Genomic DNA, 17,109 nt, shown 5'->3' with positions numbered 1-17,109 from the left:
AAGTAAAGGTTCTAGGGATCTCAGATAAAATTTTCTTGTTTGATGCTTGTGGTATAGATTTTCAGGAAAGACAATATACAAGCCTTCTTCAGAACGGGATTTCTTACAAGGTAATCCACTAAAGAATTCTGTGGTCACGTAAGTTTGGGGAGCAATGCCACTGTGAGATTCTTTTTTTTTTTTTTTAAAGATTTTATTTATTTATTTCACAGAGAGAGACACAGCGAGAGAGGGAACACAAGCAGGGGGAGTGGGAGAGGGAGAAGCAGGCTTCCTGCCGAGCAGGGAGCCCGATGCTCGATCCCAGGACCCTGGGACCATGACCTGAGCCGAAGGCAGACGCTTAACGACTGAGCCACCCAGGCGCCCCCCACTGTGAGATTCAAAACACATTTTATCTTTGTTTACCTTGGCGGGGTGCGTTTGATCTATTAGCATCTCAGAGAAGACTTTTTTTTTTTTAAGATTTTATTTATTTGATAGAGAGAGACAGGGAGAGCAGGAACACAAGCAGGGGGAGTGGGAGAGGGAGGAGCAGGCTTCCCATGGAGCAGGGAGCCCGACGTGGGGCTCGATCCCAGAACCCCGGGATCATGACCCGAGCCGAAGGCAGATGCTTAACGACTGAGCCACCCAGGCGCCCCAGTAAATGTGACCTCTTGATTGGAGCAGTAAGGTCATTGCGAAGGGCACCGACACGGAGCAGGGTCAAGAATTGGGAACATTTCTGCACATAAGAGTGTGTGATCTGGCCCTGTGCGCCCGCCAGGCACCCCACAGACCCCTCCTTCTTTGGTCCCCGCCAGGGCTCAGAGGGTGCTGTGCTGGGCATGGAGAGGGTGGAAAAGCTAAGGTCCACCTCGGGAGACCCCAGGGTGCTCATTCCTGCGTGGACTCCCTAAGGGATGAATGCCCATCCATTGTTCAGAAAGCATTTCTGAGTACCCCGCTCTGTGCCCAGCTCCAGCTAGATGCTCTCTGGCCTGGTCCTCCAGGAACTTGGTGTCCACTTAAGGAGAGGAGGCTCACGTGGGTGACTGATGGGGGCGAAGCAGGGTGGGGGGAGCCAGCAGGTGTGATCGCAGTGTGTGGGGTGGTGAGTTTTGGTCCCCGTTTGTAGCCTGGTGTTACCTCTGTGGCAACCCCCCTCGCTGAACTTCATTTTCTTTAGCTGGAAAAAGAGAAAGAACAGAGGAGCCCCCAGATCCTAGACTGTTCCAACTGGGAGAGGCCTTGGGGTGTTCAGTGGGGAAACTAGCATGAATCTGGGCATCACTCCCTCCTGAGCTGGTGGGTGTATAGCACTTCTCAGTTACTTCCAGGCCCAGTTTTCTGTTGTTGGTCTGCTTCTGTGTATTTCCACCGGGACACCTCCTGCGTCCCCCCCAGTAGAGAGCGTGTTCACAGACATCTGTTAACATCCCTCCATGCCATGCCAGCCCTCGTGAAGGACCTGTGGTGGCCAGGATGGACACGTCCTTGCAGCTTTAGTCTTTGGGGAGAAAAGGGGTGGGGAGGGCCTGTGACAAACATGTCAGCCGGTAAGTTAAAGGGGGTAATTTTAGCAGGGCTGTGAAGAGCATGGGTGACTGTCCTCAGGGTGGTCATGGAAGGCCTTTTCAAAGGAGGCACTTGGGGCTGTGGCCTGACTGGTTAGAAAGCAGGTATCTGAAAGTCTGGGCCAGAGCCTCTCAGGTAGGGGGGGAACAGCAAGTGCAAAGGCCCTGGGGTGCTTTTGAGCAAGGGCTTTGGTGTGTTTGTGGAACAGCAGGGAGGAGGGCGCAGCTGGAGATGTGAGGGAGGGAGCAATAGAGAGGCAGGCAGGGGCCAGACTCTTCAGGGCTTTTCCAGGCCATGGTGTGTAAAGTTTTACGTGACGGGGGAGGGCAAAGGCTCCCATCAAATGATTGCACAAAACCGTCAATGAACATGGATGATCCTTTAAAGAGCTTTGGGCTGTGTTCACTAGCGATGGGGTAGATGGCCAGAATTACATGCTCAGGTGCACAGGCTGTCTGTATGAAGATGTTAAATGTCAAATGCAAAGCAGTGCTCCCCCTCTCCCTGGGGCTGTGCTCAGCCCTCAGATCAGTGACAGCCAGGCTGTCTCCCCTCTAGCTGCTGGCCAGGGTGCCCAGGCTGGTCATGGAAGGACGGACCTTGCTCTTGTCACCATCCAGCTCTGTGGTTTGCGGCCAGTTACTGAGATTCTCCGTGCCTCAGTTTCTACCTCTGTAGGATACACACGCACCTAACCTTCACAGGTGGTGTGCCCGTTGAAATAATGAGTGTAAAGCCCTGTAGTTCGCTGCCTGCCATGTGTATTTATTTATAAATATGGAAACAGCCCGCTGTAGCTCCTTGTGAAACGGTGGGCGGGTGGTATTATTGTCGTAGTGGTAGCGTTACTCAGGGGGTCCTGTGGGTCTAGGTGCTAGAACACACCCCCCCACGCCCTGGGAGCTCAGCTGGGTGGGCGGCATGGGCATAGGGAAGCCCTGAAGCTTTGCTCAAGGAATGGTGGAGGGGGCAGCTTTGTGTGTCTGGAAAGACTGAGGAGGGCTTCACGTGGGGGGTGAACCCCCCTCCCCCAGCGTCTTTGAGGGTCAGGAGGAGCTCCCTGGGCAGACGTGCGTGGGTTTAAAGTTCAGGTAGTGAGCCGGCGCGTGCGAAGGTGTGACACTGTGAGGCCGGGGGTCCTCAAACAGGGACTGTGGGCATGTCAGGCTGGGAGGCACATGGGGGCTGAGGGGGCCCCTGGAAGCCTGGTCTGAGAGCATCTAGAAAGCAGCAAGATGGGGTGTCAGGGAAGGAGCATCTGCTGATTGTCCCTGTGACCGTGGCAGGTCTTGTCCACTCTGCGAGGGGCAGGCATGGACTGCACCGACGCTGAGTAGTTAGGAGCCTGGAGCCCAGACGTGGCCCCCTGGCTTGGAACCCGGCTGCCCCACTGCTTGGAACCCGGCTGCCCCACTGGAACCCGGAGGTCACTGCAGTCTGTAGGCCTCAGTGGGGGATGATGACAGGCCCCACGTCACTCGGCTGCTTTCGGGGGACAGGAGGTCCGTGAATAGCACTTAGTACAAGGCAAGCACTTGATGATAAAATGGTGGCTTTTAAACCTGCTCCTCGAGGCTGAGTCTGGCTGACAGCCTCCTGTTGACTTAGCCGTGGGGGTGGTGTGCGGGGGCGGGGGGATGTCCCCTCTGAGCCTCCTCTGAGCTGTGGGCACAGATGAGTTTCCAGAGCAGACTGGCAGAGACACAGCCCTGCTTCTTGTTGACTTTCTTTCTCATTCTCAGGTGGCCCACAGAGCAGCTACCTTCCTGTGTCTCCCTCGACCCCCTGCCCCGGCGGTTCCCTCCCACCACGGGACCGTTCCGGGCCGGGAGGAGGCAGGAGGGGACCCCCACGTCCTCGGGTGTGCTCATCCCGGCATAGAATGGATGAGGAGACCGGAGGCTGAACAGCCTCTGCTGGGCCCCTCAGGTAGAAGGGCTGGGGTGACCCCCCGGGCCCTCCCTCCTGGGGTCGGTGCAGGACGCTGCAAGCAGTGACCAGGAGCCAGGAGAAGTTCAGTCTGTCTGGAGCTCGGCACGGAGATGAGGCCCGAGTCAAGGCCAGGCGGCGCAGGGTGCCGGAAGCCATCACTGTGTGCCTGGGCCCTGTCTCGAAGGCTGTGGGGGCCAGAGCAGGCGTGTGGGCAGCGCGGGCCGAGGCCGATGTGGAACACCGCGGAGGACAGATGAGAGAGGACGAGACCGGGGCTGTGGGCTGTAGGCGGGAGCCGGCTGTGGTTGACCAGGCGGCGGGGAGGGACTGGGCTGCTGGCCAGCCGTGAGGACTTGCTAGGACCTTGCTCCTCAGGCTGTGGTCCCGGGCGGGTGGCCTTGGCGCGGAGAGAGCTTGTGAGAACTGCAGAATCTCCACCCACCCAGTGCTCAGAACCAGCATTCCAGCAGGGACCCCAGGGGTGCGTGTGCATTTGCACATTCACATCTAAGAAGCCCTGGTTTAGAAAACCTGCTGCCCCCCTGGGTGCGGGCCTGGGAGAAGGAAGGAGGGGTGAGGCCCACGCCTGCCTGTGTGGGGAAGTGGGCTTGGGGATGGAAGTGCAGGTTAGGCGGTGGGCTGGAGGAGGTCAGGTAGGATTTGGGATGTGCAGTGCACTCAGGTTCCTCACTGGGAAAGGGGCCCCATCACGACCACCCAGGGTAGTGTGGGGACCACAGAGGGGGTCACTGCAGAGGGCTACAAGGGCTGGGCTCTGCAGGGCGGCCCCTGGCGCCCAGCTCTGTCCTCAGGGCTCTGGAACGGGGAGGCCCATGCTCGGTGAAGCTTCTCTGTAATGTGGCGTGGGCACCCCCACAGAGTTGGGTGGTTTATCTGTCTACTGAGTCAGGAAATGGGCTTTGAGTTCATACGTGCGTGACTGTGGGTCATGGAAGAGAACAAAGTCGTGCTTTAAGGAGTGGTCATTCTTGGGGTGGGGGGGGCAGATGGTGTGGAGTTGCACGGGCCAGGGCTGGTTGAGGAGGGTGAGGGTCGCTGTGAGGACCAAACAAAGCAACTGCCAGGAAGGCTAGCTGGGGGGGCCCTGGGTGGGGCGCAGTCGGTTAAGCATCGACTCTAGGTTTCAACTCAGGTCCTGATCTCGGGGTCATGGGATCGAGCCCCACTTCGGGCTCCATGCTCAGCACAGAATCAGCTTCATTAAGACTCTCTACCTCTGGGTGCCTGGGTGGCTCAGTCAGTTGGGCTTCTGACTCTTGCTTTTGGCTCGGGTTGTGATCTCAGAGTCCTGGGATTGGGCCGCACGTTGGGCCCTGTGCTCAGTGCGGAGTCTGCTTGAGATTCTCTCTGCCCCTCCTGCTTGGGTGCGCACGCTCTCTCACTCAAATAAATAAATAAGTCTTAAAAAAAAGAAAGAAAGGCTGGCTGGGTGTCCGCCAGGCCCTGGTGAGATGTTCCTTTGGGGGACGTAGTTAACATGAGGGGGGCGGGTCTTGGGAGGCAGGTGTCCTTGGCATGAGGAGTGGCTGACTTAGTGCCCGGGGCTTAGGAGTTTAGCCGAAGCAGCGTGAGCGTGCCTTCCAGCCCTCCTCCTAGATTCCTGGCTCCCTGCCCCTCTGGAGTCCGCTGGTGCCGCGGCTTGGCGGGGCCCAGGCCAGTGAGCACACGCTCCCTTCTGCTGGAGGTTGGTTGTAATGGGATGGAAATTTGGCTGGCCCGGTTGGCATGGGCCAGGACCATAGCATGCCCAGCTTGGGCTGGGTCACCCCATGGGCTCTGCCATCAGCCGTGCCTAGGTCAGAGCTGCCAGAGGCCCAGCTTTGTGGGGGAGGTGGGGTGGGGATTGTGTGGAGGGGCGTGTGTGGGGGGGCATGGAGTTTGACTCTCTGCCTCTGTGGGCATCTGAATCAAGGGTCTAGTTACAGTTGTCAGCGAGATGTTTTGGGGTGACTGACCTTGGTTATTGTGCTCCAGAGGCTTTCAAAACGGTGAGGCTGGGTGGTTGAGGGAGACTGCACGTGGAGGGAGTGTTATTTTATTAGTTCTGAGAGAACGTAAATGTGTTGAAATGGACAGTACGGTCACCTGATTCAAATCCAAAGGCAAGAAAGGACTTAGGCTGAAAAGGATCTTGTCCTAGCTGTGCCCCTTACCCCCCGGCTGCCCCCCAGAACTGCTCCTTGTTTTTGATCCTTCCAGGGTATTCTAGCACATGCAGACAAGCACGTGTGTATGCATATACCCACGTTTCCATAGATGCATCTGTGCGTGCACACATGCATATTTATTTATTTGAAAGTTTTGGGTTTTTGAACTGACCATGTGTCCAGGCAGATCCCCGTGCTTGTTCACAGAGGACTGTAGCTCAGGGCTCCTCAGCTGGGGGCTGTTTGCATTTTGGGGCTGGATCCTTCTCTCGTTAGGGGCTGTCCTGGCCATTGTAGGATATTCAGCAGCACCCTGGCCTCCACCCTTAGGGTGCCATTCCTCCCCCAGTTGTGACAATCAGCAGTGTCTCCAGCCATTGCCAGATGTCCCCTAGGGGCAGTCACTTTCAGGGCTCCGGTCTGGCTCCCAGTCTGGCTTTTTTGCTCCCCGGGCATGGGTTTGGCCTGCTTTGGTCGCCGCTCACCGTTCTCACACACCGACCAGCCCTGGTGGCCGTGTGCTCGTGGGCGCTCAGGGTGGCCGGTTCTCTGCCTGCCAGAAAGGAGGCCCGGATGGAACACCATGGCTCTCCCGTGCCCTTGTTGGAGACCCTGAACCTGTCCAAACTTCCCCAAACCTCGGTTTTCTCATCTTTGGAATGGGGCTGTGATAGCCCTTTCTCTTCTTGGGTGCTGGTGCAGATTGGGGACGCTGGTGAGTGGCGCCCCCTATCTGCTAGTGCTGGGCTCGTCCACGAGTGCCTGGTGACAGTTGACGTCCTCCTGACTTTACCACGACCCCAAGTCCCTCTGACCTGGCCTTGGTTCCTTTGTGTGTAAAATGGGGGAACCTCTTGCAGTAGAGGTCCCCGAGTTATTAGGGGGCACCCCCTGGTGGGAGAGGGGAGAAATGGAGGCCAGAGTCTGTGGCTTTCTGAGCTTCCGGTCCACATGCTCGGAACCGTCCGTGCTCTTCTGAGGGTTAAATGGGAGGAGGAGGTGAAGGGTTGTGGTGACTTTGACTGGCGGCCCACTGTGTGCCAGGTGTCATTCACTCCTCATGTCATAAGTTACCCCCGTCCCGCCCAGTTACAGATGGGGAAACTGAGGCACAGAGTGCCGCGCTTGGCCATAGGAGGCTTACAGCAAGTGAAGCTGTCCTGGTTATGATTAGTGGGCTGCTCTCAGGACTTGGGTCCGAATGTCACAGACCCTGAAGATGCAGAAAGAAAGAGGAGAGGGAAGTGCCTCCTGCCTTCCTGAGGCGGCCCTGCACTGGAGGTGGAGGGGCCGGGCTGGTCCTGTGCTGGGCTTCCTGGGCTGGCGCTGGAAGCACCGGGCAGCTGGACGCACGCTGCTCCGGGAGCTGGCTGGCTCGGCGCTGGCGCCTTTGTTGGCTTCCGTAGGTTTTGCCTGCAGGGGCCTGAATGATCTGAGCTGACGATAAAACATTTGTCTGGCCGATGCTGTAATCACACTGCAAGGGACACTTGAAATTATATCCACATTTGGGAAGCTAATTTGAAAGAGCGTTTTCCTTCATAATTATATGCAATCAGGCAGCCAGTGTTATTGGGGGTTCTTTTTTTCCCACAGCCGAGAGGCTGTCTGCTTTTCTCTTCCTGCCTCTCCTTGCAGCATGCGGTGGGCCACCTCCCTGGGAGAGGGACCCCCAACCCTTGGCTGCCGAGAGGCCCCAGTGAAAGCTTTCTGTGGCGACTGTTGGGGGATGAGAGAGAGGGGAGGTGGGGGTGATGCTGGGCTGGAGCTGCAGGGTGGGTGGTGGTGCTTGCCGTCAAGCTTGAGGCACAGGTGGGTGGAGAAGGTGATGGAGTATGATGCCATGGTTTGGACGTTGTGGAAGCCAGGATTCTTGTGGGTGCGAGTGACAGAAGACCCAGTTCAGATGAGTTTAAGCAAAAAGAGAATTTCTTGGTCCAGGTCACCAAATGGCATAAGAACAGCCCTTCAGGGTCCCGAGACATGCCTCCTGCCTCTCCCTCCCCACACTGTGATCTTTTCTCAGTTCTTCAGCTGCTCAAAACTCTTTCCTACCTCAGGAAAGAGTTTTGCACATGATGAGGTTCCTGCTTCCTGGCAGGCTCATCCCACCCCATCACACCACTGGCCTCTTGGCCTTTAGATCTCAGCACTGACTTACCTTCCCTGCCTCAGGCCCTTGAATGTTCGTTTCAGAGCACGTCACATGTTGTTATATTTATTTCAGTGGTTTGCATGTTCACGCTCTCCTTTCTGCTCGAGGTTCCTTCGGGACAGGCATCCTTTCTACTGTCTTTACTGTTGTGTCCCCAGTAGTGAAACTGTATGGGGCACATAGTAGGTGCTCAGGAAGTATGCATGAAACAAGTGAATGAATAAAAAGAATCCTTTGGACAGAAAGGCAGTTTGTGCGAAAGCAAGTCATCAGGAGGAATTTAGTTTAAGAAAACCCCTGGCAACATTAAAATAAAATAAAATAAGCCCCTTCTGTCTGCCCCCTGCTAACTGGGTTCATTCCTCTCTGTCTTGAGTTCTTATCCTGGCAATGAGGGTCATTCCTGGAGAGCTGTCCAGCAGAAAAGCATCTAGTCAGGGAAGTGGATTGGATGTCTCTCAGGGTGGGGCGGCTGCCCTTGGCCTGCACTCAAGCTTCTCCCTTCTGAGGAATCAGGGCCTCCTCTTTTTGGCATTCCACTTCTTGGCTTTAGGTTGGGGCTGCTGTGACACCTTGTGTGGGGGTGTCTGAGGGATTTCTCGAGATGCTTGGGGCCCGTTGCCATGGCTTGCAGCTGCAGAGCCCGGGAGGGCGGGAGCCCAAGCAAAGAAGGAGGTCGGGGCGTGTGCCTGTCACTGGCAGCAGGCCCTGGGCCCTCCGAGGCCGGGCTGGCCTGTGTTTTCGAAGCGCCTTTGATTTCCTGGACTCCAGCGACCTGGCCAACTGCTCTCTCTTGTTGGCGGATTCGGAACCTTCCTAGGACATTAGCCCCCCCACCTTCCCACGTACCAGTCTCCGCACCCTGATGGCGGGTGTTTGGCCTCTGCGGTCATGGGCCAGTCACCAGCTGCCTGCCGTGGGGAGCCCGCAGCTCCCCCTGCGACCGAGCTGGACTCTGCTTCCGTGGCCCTTCTGCTTGGAAAGTACGGATTCCAAGTGATGCTGTAGTCAAAGGAGCTGTCAGCCCTGTGGAGAAGGGAGAAACAGGTGACCTGTGGTGTGGCCAGTCCCCGCTGCACATGGTCTCGGGACGGCAGGGCCCCTAGAAATGCCTTCTGGCTCTTTCACCCGCAGGCCTCCCCCGGCCGCCTCGGGGTCAAGTGTGGAGGAGGGGCATCAGCCCAGGGTTGGGGCAGTTGGCTGGGTGGGGGCGGAGGGGCAGCTGTGCCCAGCACAGTTGCTTCTCCAGAAATCCCAGAAGCCTCATCCCCAGACCCGCTGGACCCCCCCCCCCCCCCCCCCCCCCCCGCCACGGGACGAGCATGGTCTTTGCCGACAGATGTGACTTTAGATTATGGTTCCACTGTGGCTTACTTGGTTTGAGTTTAGGGGCAAGTTTCTTTTTTTTTATAAATACATGTATAGTTTTTCCAATTTTATTGAGGTATAACTGAAAAATAAAATTGTACTGAGAGTGTGACGATGTGATGATTTGATATATGTGTGATCTGTGAAGTGATTGTCACACTGTTGTTAATGAACACATCCGTTACCTCACGTATTTACCTGTTTTTGTTGGTGTTGGTGGGAAGAGGCAGACTCCGGTCATACGACACAGCCTTGTCAGCTGTGGTCACCGTGTTACACGTTAGATCCTCGGACCTTACTCATCTTGTGACTGAAAGTTTGTCCCTTTTGCCGGCCTCCCTCCTTTCCTCCTGCCCCCCAGCCCTTGGCAACCACCATTTTACTCTCTGTTCCTATGAGCTTGCCTTTTTTTTTTTTAGATTTCACATGTAGGTGACACTGTGCAGGATTTGTCTTGCTCTGTCCAGCTTCTATTTAGACGAGTTTCTCTGTGAATTTCCTCACTTGAAGAAGCAGGACCGTCATACCCCCTAATGCAGTCTTTGAAATGACACCCCCTCTGGCCCCCGTCTCCTCCCTTACCCTCTCCCTGGCTCAGGGAGAACAGGCCCAAGTGGGGAGTGAGGGGGCCCAGGAATGACTGATGTTGCCAATCATTTGTTTGGGTTGTGCCAGGGCTTTGGAATCTTCCCTAAATTTAAGGGTCCCGGGAGCACCAGATGAAGGCACTGCCCGTTTCTGGAGTTGGGTGCTCAGTGCATCTGGGACTTAGCACCCCTGGACCTGTAAATGGGGGCCCAGCAGGCCCCTGTGGGCTTCGGTGTGCCTCGTGCTGGGCTCAGGCTCCAAATGCCTCTCTTTGGGGAGTGTCTGTCGCTGCTCAGAGTCACTTGGCAGAGTCTGAGGGACTTGGCCTTCAGTGGAGCCAGGTGGCCTTGGAGTGAACGGTGGGAAGGCCTGGCTGGTCTGGGCATCTCTCGTGGCCCTTAAGGTGGACCCGAGGGTCAGGAATATTTACCCCCCCTTCCCCCCAGCTTAGACCCAAGGCTTCTAGGTCTGGGGCCATAGGTCTCCACCGCCCAGACCTAGGACACCTCTCCCCATCAGGGATCCCTGTGTAGGTGTTTGGTTATGCCCTTTGGATCCTGCGAGGTAGCGGGGGGGAGGGTGGTGGGAAGGTTACTAAAGATTGCTGTTTGAGCTGAGCCCTGAGGGTGACCAGGAGGGAAGCTGTCAAAGCCAGGGCTTCTGGGTGCGGGGATTCCCTGGGCCCCTCTACCACATCAAAGGAAAGGTGAGGTTCCCCCCACCCCCAAACTCAGAAAACTTAAACCCCGAAGCACTTATTCAAAATTTCCCCAACCCCGGGGCTATTTACAGGATGGCAGCGGTGTTCCAAGTCTAGGAGGTCAGTCGAGTAACGGCCTTATCCACCGATGAAGAGTAGGGAGTTGATGCCTGGCTCTGCCCATGACCCAGTCCCTCCCGGAGACCAGCCCGGAGGAGAGGCAGCGTGTATGAACACTATATTCATTTCCTATTGCTCTTGTAACAAATGACTGCAGACTCAGCTGCTGCACCCAACACGAATGTCTTCTCCTACAGCTCTGGAGGTCAGGAATCTAAAATGCGTCAGCAGGGCTGAGTTTTCCTTCTGGAGGCTGTTGGGAGAAAGCGTGCCTTTGCTTTGCCCAGCTGCTGAGGCCGCCTGCATCCCTTGGCTTGTTGGGGCCACATGACTTTGACCTCTGCGTCGTTGTCACATCTCCTTCTGACCCTCCTGTCTCCCTCTTCTAAGGACCAGTGTGATTACACTGGACCCACCCAAGTGATCCAGGATGCTCTCCTCCCTCCAGACCCTTAACCTTAAGCACATCTGCAAAGCCCCTCCTCCAGGTGAGGTAGCGTACTCACAGGTCCTGAGCACACCTGGCAGGGGGCGGAGGGCATTATTCTGTCTACCCGAACACTAAGGCTCTTACCGCTTCTCCATCCCGCGAATCTCGGACACCCCCTTAAAGTGTCCACATGTGGGCCAGGGGCAGATTAGGATTTGTCCAGAGGTTCGTTAGGAGCCTCCATAGTCACCAAGGAGGAGGCCGGAGCTCAGCCCCTGAGGACCCTCAGGGTTCCAAAGGGCATATTCAGGGGGCCCTGTGGCCACCAACGTCTCTAGGCAGGGCTTGTGGCTTGGGGGACCCCTCTGCTCCCAGGCTAGCCCAGGGCTGAAAAGAGAAAGCCCAGCAAATGTCTGACGACAATCATATGGGGAGCTCTGCGCTCCGGTGGTGGGCGGCCCAGCAACAGGGCAGAGACTATTCCCTCCCCCAAACTGCAGGGGCTCAAAGAACCCTTCTCATGGTCTTGGAATCCGGCCGGAAGGGAGCTTTCAATTGCAAGGGAGTGTTAGCAGCAGAATCTGGGTGGGTAGAGATGTTTAAGCTCCACCGGAACACAGCCTTTAAGAGTGTCGCCTTCCCAGATGCAGGCTCAGGACACATGTTTGTGTGGTTATTTTAAGGGTGTGTGGTCCCTGGAGGATAGGTGCTAAAGACATTCCGACCTCCTTGGGCAGGCTTCTCCCTCCCCCAGTGGCTCCCAAGGAGGAAAATGTCAGCGCGGAATGCCTGTCTCTCCTCCTGCTGTAGCTTATTACTTTGTTCGTTAGGTTGATGTTAAACTGACTTTGCTTTCTTAGGAATGAGAAACTGCTGTGAAGAGTCATTAGCCCTGAGGCAGGCCAGGCTGACAACTGGGTGGATTTGCTGGAACCAGCCCTTCCTGCAGCCCCTGGGGGTCTAATAACATCCCCCCCCAGCCCCTGCAGTTTAAGGCCCACCCCTAATTAGGAGAAAGAAAAATTATAGCACCTGCAAGGGGTTAGTAAAAGACTTACAAGGAATTTCAGAGAATTTTTATATCAAAAAGAGGGAACGTATCAAGTGACATTGAGGGAATCTCAATATTTGTTTTCAGATGAAAAGTTGGGGTGATTTCCAGTCTGAAATGGTGACACTTTGGATGCAGCAGAACACTCCCTTGGGTAATCTCCAGCCCACCTCTGCCTCAGTTTCCCTACCCTGAAAGTTGAGGTGTGGGGGTTTTAAAGGTGCCTTGGCCCCTGGCGGCCCTGGTGTCTCTGCTTTGCTCCAGGAGGTGCTGGGGAGGTGAGTCACTAGCCCTGCCCCTCACCCACCTCCTGGGTTCACGAGGGAAAGCTGCTTCCAGGGATCCCGTGGGCTTGTTCTGGGTCTGAAGGAACACGCTGACTCAGGCTTCTGCGTCTGCCCTGTGAGGAACCTGCGGCCTGCCCACCTCCTCCAGCTGGGGCACCTGGTCTGGGGGAAGGTCTTCAGTGATGAGAGTTGGTGACTGTCCAATCAGGGGAAAGGCCCTCCCCCCCCAAAAAAGACATATGGTCATATGGCAGCTTCCAGTTTATCTGGTTCTTTCCTGGAGCTGTCCAAACAGTTCAAATGTTTGTACTGCCTTTAAAATTCTGTTCGTATGTTGCCTTTATATTGGGCCACTTCGGTTTCTGGCATTGTGAGTAAGAGGGAAATCCAAGTTGTGAAACCATCGGTAGGTGAAGCAGGCTGCCGAAGAAGCAGACAGGCAGGGATGGCTCAGGGTGGGAGCCCTGGTACTGGGAGGCTGGGGCGTTCATTCAGGAAGAGCCTGCAGAGCACCTGCCAGGTGCGGGGTCTGCGGTGGGCACGGGGCGCTGACATCCCAGCCTCTGGCCTCAGGGGCCCAGGGTCCAAAACCCGGCACAGGGCAGTCTTTGGTCTCAGAGCCATCCTTTTTGCTCTGGGGAAGGGGCAGGGCAACAGCCTTCAGCTAGTATGATGTTCGAGCTGTTCCTGATGATCGAGCAGTTCCTGAGGGTTGAGCAGGAGTTTGCCAGGGGAGGAAGGGCATGGCAGGCAGAGAGGGAACAGTTTGTGCAAAGGCACAGAGGTAGGACAGGCCCAGGTGTTTTTAGAAAATGGGGTCCCTCCTGGGAGGGTTTCATGAGAGGAGGGACTGGCTCCACCTTTCCCCCAACACCTTTATGCTGCACTCCCACATGCCGTGGTCCAGGGGTTGTGCTTAGAATTTGGGGATGTAGACAGAGGCCACTGGCCACGTTTCTTCGAGGGGCGTTTATCAGGCAGGATAGGCTGCAAAAACAAACAACCCCAGGAGGTTTGCAGCAACAGATTTATTTATAGCTCGTTCATAGTCCGGTGGCTCAGCGCTGGTCTCCACACCCCAGCGTTTCTCAGCCTTGGTGCCGTGGACAGTTTAGGCCAGAGAGTCCTTTGTTTTAGGGGGCTGTGCATTGTAGGGCCTCTACCTTGGGGACGCCAGGAGCACTTCCCCGCAGGTGGCAGTCAAAAATGTCTGCAGGTGTTGCTAACTGTCCCCTGGAAGCAAAAAGTGCCCCCTTTGAGAACTACCATGAGCTGAAGGGCCTCTGAATGGTGTCCTTCTGGTTCCCGGCCTGGCTTTGTGGCCACCCTGCCAGGTTTCTTTTCAGGAGTGGGTCTGGCCCAGCTTTGGGGGGCCATCTGTGTCCTCCTGCTCCCATGGTGGTGGCTGATGTCCCGGAGGACTGGCTGCAGAGCTGGGGGTGGAAGTTGAGAACTTGAACTTGGAAATGACCTGGGTCACTCTGTGCACATTTCATTGGCCAAAGCAAGCCGTGGGGCCCTGCTGAACCTGGGCTAGGGGAGGCAGGCGGGGCAGGGGAGCGCCTGGCAGAGCTGCCAGGATCAGGGGCCACTGTTTTTTTTTTTTTTTTTTTTAAAGATTTTATTTATTTGACAGAGAGAGACACAGCGAGAGAGGGAACACAAGCAGGGGGAGTGGGAGAGGGAGGAGCAGGCTTCCCGCTGAGCAGGGAGCCCGATGCTGGGCTCGATCCCAGGACCCTGGGATCATGACCTGAGCCGAAGGCAGACGCTTAACGACTGAGCCACCCAGGCGCCCCTCAGGGGCCACTGTTAATGCTGTCTACCACAGTGCTCTTTGCCGAGTAGGGTAGGGGGCAGCGACCCGGAGCCAGGCAGCCTCTCTGCCTGTGCTCGGTGCTGGCGCTCAGGGGCTCTGAGGAAGTTGGGAGCCAAGGAGGGTTCCTAGGGAGCTGACCTCGAGTGTGAGTTAGGTGGTGACGTTGGGGTGGCAGTTGAGGCAGTGGGGAGTCTGTCCGTCTGCATACCTGGGTGAGGGAGGAGGCCAAGCTGTGTCTTCAGGGAACCCCGAGTCCTCGGGAGGCCCTCCGAAGGGCCTACCCTCTGCAGGGCGGGGAGGGGCAGGAGGCCAGAGGTGGGGAGGTTGCCTGCAGGCCTCGCGGGTGCTAAAGGGCCTTATTATTCGGGGCTCCTGAAATCTGGCAGTTACCAAACCGGGCTTGGACGAGCGTGTGCCTGGCTTTCCACTTGCATAATTACACACTTCCCGTCTCTAAGTGGTTTTCAGCTCTGGGTGCAGGTGCAGCTTCTTTCTCCTCCCCTCTTGGTGGGAGGGAGCCTGCGTTTCCGGGTTGATTCCCTCTGCTGTGAAATGGCTCCAGGGAGGCCCGGCCTCCCTCTGCAGCTGTGTTATCCTGTAGGTCCGCTTTCAGTGGCGGCTTGCCCCCTGTGGCCAGCCTCTGCTGTGACTGAGCAGGAGGCACTTGACCGTGGCCTTGCAGATTGCAAGAAAGCAGTTCTTGATGAACCCAAGGGCCCCCTTTTCTGGACAAGCTTAATTATTTCATTGCCCCTCTGCTCTCTCCGTAGCTGCCACCGGACTTTTCTCTCCTCGATGGTCAGAGGGGACCTCTGTGTCTCAGCGTCACCCTCTCTCCCTTGCTTTACTTGTCTGCAGGCCTCAGGTCTGACACCTTGCCCCGGAAGGTCCTGTTGGGCCAGAAGGGTCACACCCATTCAACAGATGTGGAAGCCGAGACCCGGGCCCGGGCCTGCTGCAGGTTTCCACAGGGCCCTGCTCTGCGGTGGGGCAGGCCCGCTTCTTGTTGGGGGTCGTTATCCCAAAGTGTCCCGTGTCGGCCCTCCTGATGCCACACACAGTGGCCTCCTTTTGGTGTGGGCTCGTGGACGCATCTCCCTCGGGGTGCTCTGCCTCCCTGGCTTCACAGACCTTCTACTCCTCCTGCTTTTGATCCTCTTCATTGGACTCCTTTGTCGTCTCCTCTCCTCCCACGCTGGTCATCTTCATGAAGTGGTGGCCGCTGTCACTTACTGAGCACCTGCTGTCATCAGCGTGACAGTGGTGGGTGACAGAAACTCCCGTGTAAAGTGGCTTCAACAAATACCTACGACTGCAGGTCCGGAGAGGACAGGCTCCAGGCCGGCCGGATGGAGGGCTTGAGCTCCAGCAACAGAGTGCTGGCTTTTTCTCCTTCTGTGGCCTCTTCCTTATAAGTCTGGCCACAGACAGGCCACGGAGTGCGGATGCTCCTGGCCACATGCTCTCTGTGCTGTGGACAGTTGCCCAGGACCTGTCCTGGATCCTGCGGGGGGCAAGGCCACGTGTCGCCCCTGGAGAGGGTGCAGCCCCTCAGTTGTTTGCATGCCCATCAGCATCATGTGGGATCAAGGAGGGACAGTTCTGGAAGGCAGGAAGGCAGGACAGAGCAAAGCAGCAGAAGCCCACATTCCCAGTGTGGGCCCCAGCAGCCCTGTGGGGTGGGTCCCAGGATTCTCCTCACTTGACAGATGGGGAAACCGAGGCACGAGGTACGGTTGGGTCTGGTTCCAGGGTCTCCCCTTAGGGACACACCTGCCTCTTCCACTTTCACATGTCTCCCTCGATTGTATTTTCCTAGCCCTGAACTGTCTGCTCAGCTCAGTTCTCAGTTTCTGATCCCCTCCTGGTACGACCACGGGTGATAAAATGGAAGGGTTAGCCGTCTTCCGTCCTCTGCTGGTGCTGGCCTGGGAGCAGCTCAGCTGTTCTAGTTCTCCTGTGTCCTTGACTCCTGTCCCAAGACCTGGAAGGGCTGCCCCTGGATGAGCCCTCCCACCCCCGTCTGGTCCTGCTGCTCCTCAAGCACAAGCTGCTCCTTGCTCCCATGCCTGGCTGCTCCAGAACAGCACCCGGGGGCTGGGCAGAGTCCCGCATGCCTCCCAGGCTCTGCCCCCAGACGTCCTGAATCAGAGTCTGCAGGACCAGGCCTTGAATTGGGGTTTTTGACAAGCTCCAGTGGGGATTCTTAGTCATCCACCCTGGTATTTGGGATCCGCTGGCCCACAGGGTAAAGGCCAGGCTGCCCTGTGACATTCCAGGCCTCTCCGGCCTGCCCGCATCTTCTGGCCCCTTCTCGTTGCCCCTGCGCACCCCCCTCCGTGGATCTTATGCTCCCACACCCGCAGGCACCTTTTGGGAAGGGAGCACTCCTCATGTTGTTCCTCTTTAACCTCTCCTCCCGAGTGTCTGTCCGTAGTTCCCCTTCATTGAAACGGCTGACACCGCCTCCTCCCTGAAGCCTTCTCTGACTGCTCCCCCTCCTGCCCTGAAAGGATAGTTTGCTTCGAAAATGAGCATTTTAAATTCCTCAAGGCTGTGCTCTCCTTGGACTTCTGGCGAGGAGGAGTCCTTTTACAAAACAGATCTTCCCTTTACAGCGATCCAGCTTTTGGAAAAACAGGTTTATAATTATAAGCCGCGGGGGTGGTTCTCTGTCCAAAACTTATTAATCAGTATTTATCAAGAAAGCAACAGTTTTAGAGCCTGTGCAAGTTTTCTCCAGGTGCAGGGTTGAAATAAACTTCTTTAATTATTTCACTTTAACTTTTATTGTTACTTTTTCTATCATTTGGGGCGTAATATCTATGCTTACTGTAGAAAACTAGAAAATACAAGGAAATGTCAAGGAAAAAAGCCACCCATGTCTTTCCTGCTGCGGCCACAGCTGACAGGCAGTGCATGCCCTCCCGG

General features: G+C 56.4%; 1 protein-coding gene across 2 annotated transcripts in view; it reads left to right on the top strand.

Moving 5' to 3' along the window:
* ITPK1 (inositol-tetrakisphosphate 1-kinase) overlaps nucleotides 1–17,109 on the top strand; it is a 158,854-nt gene that overhangs the window by 6,399 nt on the left and 135,346 nt on the right. The gene's annotated exons all lie outside the window — the stretch shown is intronic.

This window comes from Phoca vitulina, unplaced genomic scaffold, assembly GCF_004348235.1.
Source record: "Phoca vitulina isolate PV1807 unplaced genomic scaffold, GSC_HSeal_1.0 scaffold7, whole genome shotgun sequence".
Classification (NCBI taxonomy): Eukaryota; Metazoa; Chordata; class Mammalia; order Carnivora; family Phocidae; genus Phoca; species Phoca vitulina.
The sequence above is the reverse complement of the archived record's forward strand: the minus strand, read 5'-3'. Positions and strand labels throughout refer to the sequence as shown.